Below are 11795 nucleotides of genomic sequence, written 5' to 3'. Positions count from 1 at the left end.
GCCGCTTCTTTAAGTGAGACCAAAATCCATCCCTCCTCACTGGACAGGGCCTCCCCATCTCCAGCCAGAGTTCTGTGGACAGAACTCTCATTTCTCCCTGGGATGAAGTCCCCAGGGAGAGGGGTAGCTGCTGTCTCCCAAGTTCAGCCGACCTAGCCTTGCCAGCCTGCTGGCTCTGGAGACTCCCAGGGATCAGCACAGCACACCTGCTCTGCTGGGGGCAGCCAGACTGCTTCTTTAAGCAGTCCCTGATCCTGTTCCTCTCGACTGGGTGAGACCTCCCAACAGGGGTCTCCAGACACCTCCTACAGGTGCGTTCCAGCTGGCATCAAGTCAGTGCCCCCTTGGACGGTGCTCCCAGAGGAAGGATCAGGCTGCCATTTTTGCTGTTTCACAGCCTTCACTGGTGATACCTCCAGGTGCAGGAGAGACTGAGGTGACTAGGGTCCAGAGTGGACCCCCAAAAAACCACAGCAGCCCTAGGGAAGTGTTAAAAACAAACAGAAAGCAACAACAATAATATCAACAAAAAAGACCCCACAAAAACCCCATTCAAAGGTCAGCAACATCAAAGATAAAAGATAGATAAGCCCACAAAGATGAGAAAGCATCAACACAAAAATGCTGAAAACTCAAAAAGGCAGAATGCCTCTTATCCTCTAAATGACAACACCACCTCCCCAGCAAGGGCACAGAACTGACCCGAGGCTGAGATGGCTTAATTGACAAAAATAGGCTTTAAGAGATGGGTAATAACAAACTTCACTGAGCTAAAGGAGCATGTTCTAACTTTATGCAAGAAGCCAAAAATCATAAAAGAATACGGTAGCTGATACCCAGAACATTCAGTTTAGAGAGCAACATAACTGACCTGATGGAGCTGAAAAAAACAACACGAGAACTTCACAATGCAACCACAAGTATCATTAGCAGAATAGGCCACGTGGAGGAAAGAATCTCAGAGCTTGAAAACTGTCTGTCTGATATAAGATAGGAAGAAAATAATAGAGAGAAAAGAACTAAAAAGAATGAACAAAACCTTCAAGAAATGTGGGATTATGTAAAAAAAAAAAAGTGAACATAAGACTGATAAGGATACACTGATCCACCACGATCAAGATGGCTTCATCCTGGCTGGGCGTGGTGGCTCACTCCTGTAATCCCAGCACTTTGGGAAGCCGAGACGGGTGGATCACGAGGTCAGGAGATCGAGACCATCCTGGCTAACACGGTGAAACCCCGTCTCTACTAAAAATACAAAAAAAAAATTAACCAGGCGTGGTGGTGGGTGCCTGTAGTCCCAGCTACTCGGGAGGCTGAGGCAGGAGAATGGCATGAACCCTGGAGGCGGAGCTTACAGTGAGCCGAAATCACACCACTGCACCCCAGCCTGGGCGACTGAGTGACACTCTGTCTCAAAAAAAAAAAAAAAAAAAAAAAGATGGCTTCTTCATCCCTGGGATACAAGGTTGGTTCAACATAGGCAAATCTATAAATGTAATTCATCACATAAACACAACTAAACGCAAAAGTTGTGTGATTATATCAATAGACGCAGAAAAAGCATTCAATAAAATTCAACATCCCTTCATGTTAAAAAAAAAAAACAACTCTCAATAAACTAGCTATTGAAGGATGATACCTCAAAATAATAAGAGCCATACATGACAAACCCCCAGCCAATATCATACTGAATGGGCCAAAGCTAGAAGCATTCTCCTTGAAAACAGGCACAAGACAAGGATGGCCTCTCTCGCCACTCCTATTCAACATAGTATTGAAATTTTGGGCCAGGGCCATTGGGCAGGAAAAAGAAACAAAGGTATTTAAATAGGAAGAAAGGAAGTCAAATTATCTTTATTTGCAGATTACATGATCCTGTGTCTAGAAAACCCCATCATCTTAGCCCAATAGCTTCTTAAGCTGATAAACCACTTAAGCAAAGTCTCAGGATACAAAATCAACGTGCAAAAGTCGTTAGCATTCCTATACACCAACAACATGCAAGCAGAGAGCCAAATCATGAATGAACTTCATTCACAATTGCTCAAAGAGAATCAAATACCTAGGAATACAGTTAACAAGAGAAATGAAGGACCTCTTCAAGGAGGACTACAAACCACTGCTCAGAGAAATCAGAGAGGACACAAACAAATGGAGAAACAGTTATGCTCACGGATAGGAAGAATTAATTCATGAAAACGGCCGTACTGCCCAAAGTAATTTGTAAAAGAATTCAGTGCTATTCCCATTAAACTACCATTGATATTCTTCAGAGAATTAGAAGAAATTATTTTAAAATTCTTATGGAACTAAAAAAGAGCCCAAATAGCCAAAACAACTCTAAGCAAAAAGAACAAAGCTGGAGGCATCACACTACTCAACTTCAAACTATACTATAAGGCTACAGTAACCAAAACACCATGGTACTGGTACAAAAACAGACACATAGACCAATGGAACAGAATAGAGAACTCAGAAATAAGATCATACACATTCAACCATCTGATGACAAACCTGACAAACACAAGCAATGGGGAAAGGATCCCTTATTTAATAAATCGTGTTGGGAAAACTGGCTAGCCGTATGCAGAAAACTGAAACTGTACATCTTCCTTACACCTTATACAAAAATTAACTCAAGATGGATTAAAGACTTAAACATAAGACCTAAAACCATTAAAACCCTAGAAGAAAACCTAGTCAATACCATTTAGGACATAGGCATGGGCAAAGACTTCATGACTAAAACACCAAAAGCAATGGTAACAAAAGCCAAAATTGACAAATGGGATCCAGTTAAACTAAAGAGCTTCTGGACAGCAAAATAAACTCATCAGAGTGAAAGGCAACCTACAGAATGGGAGAAAATTTTTGCAATCTATCCATCTGACAAAGGGTTAACATCCAGAATCTACAAGAACTTAAATTTACAAGAAAAAAACAACCCCATCAAAAAAGGGGCGAAGGAAATGAACAGGCACTTCTCAGAAAAAGACATTTATGCAGCCAACAAACATATGAAAAAAGAAAGAAAAAAAAACCTCATCATCACTGGTCATTAGAGAAATGCATATCAAAACCACAATGAGATACCATCTCACACCAGTTAGAATAGTGATTATTAAAAAGTCAGGAAACAGCAGATGCTGGAGAAGATGTAGAAAATAAGAATGCTTTTACACTGTTAGTGGGAGTTTAAATTAGTTCAAATATTGTGGAAGACAGTGTGGCAATTCCTAAAGGATCTAGAACCAGAAATACCATGACTCAGCAATCCCATTACTTGGTATATACTCAAAGGAGTATAAATCATTCTACTATAAAAAATCATGCATACATATGTTTATTTCAGCACTGTTCACAATAGCAAAGTCTTGGAACCAACCCAAATGCCCATCGATAATAGACTGGATTTAGAAAATGTGGCAAATATACATCATGGAATACTATGCAGCCATAAAAATTGATGAGTTTATGTCCTTTCCAGGGACATAGATGAAGCTGGAAACCATCATTCTCAGCAAACTAACACAAGAAAAGAAAACCAGACTAGGCGCAGTGGCTCATGCCTGTAATCCCAGAACTTTGAGAGGCTGAAGCGGGCAGATCCCCTGAGGTCAGGAGTTTGAGACCAGCCTGACCAACATGGAGAAACTCTGTCTCTACTAAAAATACAGAAAATTAGCCAGGTGTGGTGGCACATGCCTGTAATCCCAGCTATTTGGGAGGCTGAGGCAGGAGGATAGCTTGAACCTGGGAGGCAGAGGTTGCAATGAGCTGAGATTGTGCCATTGCACTCCAGCATGGGCAATAAGAGTGAAACTCCATCAAAAAAAAAAAAAAAGGAAACAAAAAGAAAACCAAAAACCACATGTTCTCACTCATAAGTGGGAGTTGAACAATGAGACCACATGGGTATATACATGTTCTCCTCCCACAAGGAGGATAACATCACACACCGGGGCCTGTCTGGGGCTGGGGGGCTGGGGGAGGAGTAGCATTAGGAGAAACACTTAATGTAGATGACGGGTTGATGGGTGCAGCAAACCACCATGGCTTGTCTATATCTAGGTAACAAACCTGAACATCCTGCCCCTGTATCCCAGAACTTAAAGTATAATTTAAAAATTCACATAAATGCATAAAGTCTAGTGTAACTAATATATTATAATGAAATGTCAACTATAATCCCAGCTCAAAGAGAATACCATAGAATTATGAAGTGCTTTCCACAAATCTCTAAATTTATGTCCTAAGATTACATTTGTATTTCTTCTTGAATAATTTGCTTATTTTAGCTATGATTTAGTGATAGTAAGATGGTAGTTATGAGGAGAAAATTCTCCTAACACTCCACTGAGAAAATTCTGCCTCATTTCACCACACACCTGAGTCTTAAGCAGTCACTTCTAATGCAGCTGAATAACAGATCCTCACCCAGCTGAGTCTATGAATTGAATCCATGTATGTGAGATAAGGTCCCCAAGGAGTGGTAATAAGCTGGGAATGCCATCAGCTCATCTTCCTTCAGTTCTATATTGTCATTGTCCCCTGTAGAAGCAGGACAGCAAGCTGAGAATGCCATCAGCTCATCTTCCTTCAGGCTTATATTTGTCATTGTCACTTGTAGAAACAGGACAGCCCTGGCATTGGGATTGTTAGAAACAGAGAGTTATCAAAGGGAAAATTGAACTTCCCTAATTTTTGGAAAACAGCAGATTGGAAACAGATGGGCTCCAACCTTTTCCATGTGTGAGGTCATTGTCCCAGGTAGCCTTGCTCAGGACCACATTTCTTGTCAGCAAAACAGAAGTTAAATGATATTTCTAACTTCCAAGAGAAGAGAACATAATGTCAGATTTTCTCATGGATTCCCACAAGTTCAAGAAAGTTTCATGGCCTTCATTTATTTCTTCTTCAGTGGTCTCAGGGTCACCTAGAAATATAAGCTACTTTGTTGGAATTTGGAAGATACCTCATGCTCCAAAATTACTTAAAAGATGTGCTTTTTCTCCCTGGGAAAAGAGCCCCAAGTCAAGGCATCTGATGTGGGAAGCAGAATGCAGGCTGCTTTTCACCTCTCACATAGTAGGCCTGGTATATTTATCAAGGGCAGAAAAAAAACACCTCCATTGCAGGCAGCACTGATGACTGAGATGCACACTGTCCTTCTTTATATACCTTATTTTGACATAAATTTCCAGGAACCTGTGTTTGCCATCCCATCCCTTTTTGTCCTCTACTGTCTCTAGTCATGGGATATTTTATTTCACAAACTAGAACATCTACTTCTTGGCAACAGAGACACTTTTTGCTTTGTGACACCCACCAACCAAACCTGAATTCTAACTTAAACGTTAACCTTAATCCTGATTATAACTGCCACGTTTATGATACTTTTAATAAAAAAAAAAACTTGATGTTATAATGGTAGCTTTTCTTCCCACAAACCTATATATCTTAGCATAGAGCGCCAGCTCAGCCTGTTTGGGTTTGGCGTGGTGTGTTCCCATGCTTTGTCTTTGATTCTATAACAGACAAGTCTTCCAGTTGGCCTCCTTTAGGACACCCTCACCCTCAGACTTCTACTCTCTGCAAATACAATTCTGCCTGAACTCTCTGACTGGATCCATTCCATCATTAGCTGCCATAAGTACAACCTCAATACTCAATCTTTGTTGTTTCTCAGCTCTTTATTTGTTCATTTAATTGCCTTATTTGAAGTTTCTCTATTTATTCTTTTTAAACTTTCCTTGGCCAGTGCTCACAGAAAAAAAAAAAACAAACAAACAAACAAACAAACAAACAAAAAAAACTGTTGAGTAAGAATCCTACACCTAGCAAAGCTATGTATCAAAAATTGAGGATTGCTTGAGTTCAGGAGTTCAAGACAGACCTGGGCTACATACTGAGACCTCATCTCTGCTAAAAATAAAAAATATATATTAGCCAGGCATGGTGGTGTGCACCTATAGTCTCTCAGCTACTTGGGAGGCTGAGGTGAGAGAATTGCTTGAGCTCAGGAGATCTAGGCTACAATGAATTATGATTGCGCTCCTGAACTCCAGCCTGAGTGAGAGTGAGGTCCTGTCTGAAACAAAACACCACCAGCACCACCAGCACCACCAACACAGAACCTTAGGGAATATAACAAAAATGTAGTTTTGGTCAATTGTTCCTATTTTAAATTTCTAATTTTTCTTTACATTCTAATGTAAAAAGAAATGACAGCACTGGTGAGACCTAGGCTGGAGGGGCCTGTCCTAGGCTCACATGTTACCTCTGGGTGATCCCTACAAAATCTCCAGAGACATCTGGGGTTAGGAATAAGCCAATGTCAGCATCTCAGAAAAGGGTTACACTTTAGACCTTCCTGAAGCAAGAGCCTGAAAGAGTTGGGATCTAGCAGGAGCACATCGTGCTCTCTTAAGCATTTCCCACCAAGTGACCTAGATACAGGGCTGTCTCTAGGACGTGGGTGCTTGGGTACCAGAGTTCTAAGTTCTGTTGGGGTCTGTCACCAAGGAAGTAAGATCACTTTTTCAAAGTTTCATCCTCTCGGCCCCTTGCTTTCTTCCATAAAACCCATCCAAAGGCCCTGCTGGGCTACTGACTGCTCATTATCCCTGCATGTCAACTCTACCTGTCTCTCTCTCTCGATTTCTCTCATCTCTTTTACTTCCTCTGTCCAGTGTTTTCTCCCTCATTTTCTGCCTGTGTCTTTCTTTTTCTCTGTCCATATGTATTTCTCTCCCTGTCTTTCTACTGCATTCCTCAACTTCAGAAAGCAAGCTCCAGTGTTATGAGCTGCTCTATGCGGTGGCCTACACAACAGAGAATGAGGGAGTGCCCAGGCCCCAGAAGACACTCAGGCTCTCATCTACACTGAATCCGACCAGTACCCACATGAGTGTGCTTGGAAGCCAATCCTCCCACAGCCCAGCTTCAGCTGAGAACACAGCCTTGGCCTCATGGAGCCCCAGGTGTAGGCAGCCAGTGAAGCTGTGTCCAGATTCAGGTCCACATAAACCATGGGATAGTAGGGATTTGTTGTTAAAGGTGCTGAGTTTGGGGACAATGTTGTCTGAGAGAAGCAGATCACTATCTTCTTCTTCCAGGCCCCAGAGTCCTCCTTCCCTCTCCTTTTCCCCAGGCTCCCTCTAGATCCACCAGTCTCTTTCTCACATCCTCTGCCAAAGTCACTTCTGCCTGCATGTCTCCACCAGGAGTGGCATCTCCCCGACACACTGTTCCCAGACTTGTGCAGGGCTGGCCCTCTGTTGTCATCCTGGTCATGGCATAAATGTCACCTCAGTGAGGTATTTGGGTCCCTCGAATGCTATGGTCCCCCACCCTCCCTCCCAACATCCTACTTTATTTTAATTATAGCATTTACTCTTCTTTTACATGCACTTGCTTTAGTGTTTTTGTCCATATATCCTCAGACTGTGGGCTCCTTGAGTGGGGGAAAGGGCCACTCTGTCACTTCTCAGCACCACATGCTGGGCCCACCAGGGCCCTTGGCACAGGTTTAGTTCTGTGGCAGCGTTGCTGAGTGAATAGATGAAAAAATGTCTAACATCCTTGTCTGCTTCTGATCACCTCATAATGACATATTTATTTCTTTTAAGAAACACAATTATAGGCCGGGCGTGGTGGCTCAAGCCTGTAATCCCAGCACTTTGGGAGGCCGAGACAGGCGAATCACGAGGTCAGGAGATCGAGACCATCCTGGATAACATGGTGAAACCCCATCTCTACTAAAAAATACAGAAAACTAGCCGGGCGAGGTGGCGGGCGCCTGTAGTCCCAGCTACTCGGGAGGCTGAGGCAGGAGAATGGCGTAAACCCGGGAGGCGGAGCTTGCAGTGAGCTGAGATCTGGCCACTGCACTCCAGCCTGGACAACAGAGCCAGACTCCGTCTCAAAAAAAAAAAAAAAGAAACACAATTATAGTTGATAATAAAACATAAATGGCAAAATAATTATAATTTCTGACGTTTCCTGTTGAGTATTTGTGATAGCTTTTATAATGATCCCTATTAAGATTTTAAGTTTTATAATTTTTACATTTGATTTTTAATGAAAACCTGTTTTATTTAACTCTGAGTTGTGACAATAAATTTTATAGTCTATCTCCAAATTTTTCTATAGTTTAATAGTGTTATTCTTTTTATGAATGATTTTGACCCTGATATTTATTTTGGAAAGAGGAATTCTACAAGTTTTCTACAAGGTCGGGCCAATCACATTTGTCATCCAGGATTTAGCATCTGATGTTCCAATTAACAGTTTTACAAGTTGATACGTCAAGTAACCCTGGGCCATACGTGCCCTAAATAATTCTAAATTATTTGATGAATATTTGACTCTCTTTAGTTTTCAAAAATTGTTAATCATAACTTGTTAGTTCATGTACAACTCTGAACTCATGCACTAGATTTAAATTCTGCAGTTGCTTACACATCTGGCTCATGGTAAAGGTGGATCTTTAGATGAAACAAACAATTTGGGAATTTATGACAGTTGGGAAAATAATTTCAGAACAAGAAGCAAGAAGGAGAAGTCAATGGTGGGGCAAAAGAAGAGAGGTCAGAATCATAAGGGGCAAGAGGGAGAGCTGCACGCCAGGAGGAAACCGAAGGACAAGGAGGGGAAGGATTTACTAAAACATATGTCTAGTTTTTGTTGCTCTGATTGTAATTTTTTTCATCTTTAGCCATAGAATATTTTAGTGGAGCAATGTTTTATTTAGAATTGTATGTAGAGTCTTCTTCCTACCAACTAAAAATACTGCTCATTGGACCTGAGGAATCTTTGTTTTTCTAAAGTGCCTCTCAAAGGAACCATGTTTCTCTAGTCAACATTAATGAATGTGGCCATTAAAGGTTCAAATAATCCTTGATGAAGTAATGCTATTCAGAGAAATAACTGTAAGAATTGTAATTAAATTATATATGTACCAATAGTTTTATCCTAAAATGAAGAGTATTTAGAGTACAGTTTGTGTGTAATCCTGTGCACCTAATATCTCAGCCCTAATGCAATGGTTGGCCATATCTTAAAGCAGAAAAAAGCCTATGACCCTAGTGGGTATAATACCAGAGAAAACATGCTCTATGGATTAAAGATGTTTTCTAAAGATGAAAAAAGTGAAAGGAGAATGTAACCAGTTTCACAGTAACTGACAGCAATGCTTATCCAAATTGATGCTGATCGAGGGACAACCACTAACTGTCCTCTCTGTGAGGTTGGCTCAAACAATAGGCACAAAGGTCCTATGCCTATGGTCTACCCTCAGATTTTTCTTATAAAAAAAAACTTTAGGCATTATAACACATAACAGTAACACAAGGATAGCACAATGGGATGAAGATGGCCTGATTCTACCAGGAATGTCAACAAAATGGGGTCTACAAAGTCTAGGTACCAAACTCAGAATAAATAGCTGCAGAACTCGATAGAAAGAGAACAGAGTTAAGCTCTTGTGCTGACTTACCACATCATCATGCACTTGACAAGTCAGGAAAAGCAAGGCAAAGGCGACCTTCATGGGCGGTGCACATAGTCAAGGCTGCCACCTATGGCAGGGGATAGTGCAGAATATATTTCAGTGGAGTCTTCATGTCACCATGAAAATTAGTAGACCACCTGGGGTAAGTGTCCTATTCAAGTGTACCATTTTAAAATCTTTTATACCATATGTTTACTGTACCTTTTCTGTTTATATACACAAATGCTGACCATTGTGTTACAATTGCCTACAGCATTCAGCATGGTAACATGCTAACAGGTTTGTGGTTTAGGAGCAATAGGCTATACCATATAGTCTAGGTCTGCGATAGGCTATACCACCTAGGTTTGGGTAAGTACATTCTATGAAGTTCACACAACAATCATATTACACAATGGTGCATTTCTCAAGATATATCCCCACCATCAAAAATGCATGATTGTATAAAAAATAAAATGGATATTGAAAGAGTGAAATTGCTATCTATTGTTTCATAACATGTAACCCCAAAACTTTGTGGCATAAAATCACAATATTTATTACCTAATTGAGTTTCTGTATATGAGAAATTCAAGAACAATTTATCATGGTGGTTGTGCCTCAGGACATCTCATGTGGTTACAGTCAGATTTCAACTGGGGCTGTCATCCAAGGCTTGACCGAAACTAGAAGATCCACTTTCAAGTTTGCTAACATTCATGGCCTGCAAGTTGGTGGGGTTTGTAATTGAAGCCTCAGGTTCTCTCCACGTAGATATTTTTGTAGGGCTGCTTGATTGTTCTCACCAAATAGCTGCTGGTTTCTTCCAGAGTGAGTGGCTTAGGAAAAAACAAAGCATAAGTGGCAAAATCTTTTATGACCTAGACTCAGAAGTCACACATGGTCACTTCCATCACATTCCATTCACCAGAAAGGACTTTTCAGCTTGATATACCTTCAAGAAGAGAATTAGGGTCTATGAAAGGACTTCAATAAGTTTGTGAAAAAATGAAAGTAAAGCACAAAAATAAAATATATAAGCCTTATTTCTCAACATAAGCTTCATCAAGTTCAAGACACTTTTATAAGCAATAATACCAGCCTTTAGTCTATCCCTACAAAAAGTAAGGTCCTCAGAATTTAGCCATGTCAAGACAGCCTTTTTTACATTATTAACTGAAGAAAAATGGGTCTCCTTTAAAGGTTTTTTTTTTTTTTTTGAGACGGAGTCTCGCGCTGTGTCACCCAGGTTGGAGTGCAGTGGCGCGATCTCGGCTCACTGCAAGCTCCGCCTCCCAGGTTCAGGCCATTCTCCTGCCTCAGCCTCCGAGTAGCTGGGACTACAGGCGCCCGCCACCACGCCCGGCTAGTTTTTTGTATTTTTAGTAGAGACGGGGTTTCACCATGTTAGCCAGGATGGTCTCGCTCTCCTGACCTCGTGATCCGCCCGCCTCGGCCTCCCAAAGTGCTGGGATTACAGGCTTGAGCCACCGCGCCCGGCCTAAAGGTTTTTAAAATCAGAAAAGAAAAAGAAGTTAGTGGGAGCCAAATCAGGAATAAAAGGCGGATGCCTAATAATTTTCCATGGAAACCCTGGCAAAATTGTCTTTTTTTTTAAATGAGGGGAATGAAGAGGAACATCGTTATGGTGGAGAAGAATTCTCTGGTGAAATTTTCTGGAAATTTTCCTTCTAAAGATTTGGCTAACTTTCCCCAAATACTCTCATAATAGCATGTGTTATTGGGTTTTTTGGTTTTGGCCCTCTAGAAAGCCAACAAGCAAAATACCTTGAGCATCCTAAGACACTGTTACTATGAGCCTTGTTCCAGACCAGTCACCTTTTGCTGAGACTGGACCACTTTCACTTCTTGGTAGCCATTGTTTTAATTGTGTTTTGTCTTGAAAATTTCATTGGAACAGCTGTGTTTGACTTCCTCACACAATTATTTGAAGAAATGCTTCAGGATCTTGATTACACTTATGTACAATTCCAGCTGAAAGCTCTGCTCTTGTCTGCTGCTGATCTTAGGAACAAGAGTTTTGAATCTATTGAGGGAAAAAATTTTTCAAAAATTGTGTGTAAATTTCAATTTCAATTGAGATGGCTGGTGGTGTTGACTGTTGTTTATAATTGTTGTCATTCTAAAGCAGGCATGAACAAGATTAATTTCTTTCTGGTGAATTAATGTGAATTGTCTCACACTGCAGGCTTTATCTTCAACATCTTCTCATCAGCTTCTTTAAAATGAGTTATTCATCTGGAAACTTTGTGAATGCTTAGCACCTGTCCTCATAAAT

The 11795-nt window shown here is 41.0% G+C and overlaps 1 long non-coding RNA gene across 2 annotated transcripts; it reads right to left on the bottom strand.

Annotated features, from left to right (window-relative positions):
* Nucleotides 1–4066: 4066 nt before the first annotated feature.
* LOC116273591 lies at nt 4067–11562 on the bottom strand. 2 transcript variants are annotated; one of them, XR_004181905.1, is made up of 4 exons: nt 11285–11562; nt 10061–10335; nt 9503–9584; nt 4067–4939 (listed from the first exon to the last, which is right to left on the bottom strand). It is a non-coding gene; the product is annotated as an uncharacterized LOC116273591 (long non-coding RNA). The 2 variants fall into 2 exon arrangements; XR_004181904.1 differs by lacking the exon at nt 11285–11562 and having other exon boundaries at nt 10061–10701.
* Between the last annotated feature and the right edge of the window lie 233 nt (nt 11563–11795).

This window comes from Papio anubis, unplaced genomic scaffold (assembly GCF_008728515.1).
Source record: "Papio anubis isolate 15944 unplaced genomic scaffold, Panubis1.0 scaffold924, whole genome shotgun sequence".
Taxonomy (NCBI): Eukaryota; Metazoa; Chordata; class Mammalia; order Primates; family Cercopithecidae; genus Papio; species Papio anubis.
Note: the sequence above shows the minus strand (reverse complement) of the source record. Positions and strands in the feature narration are given on the sequence as shown.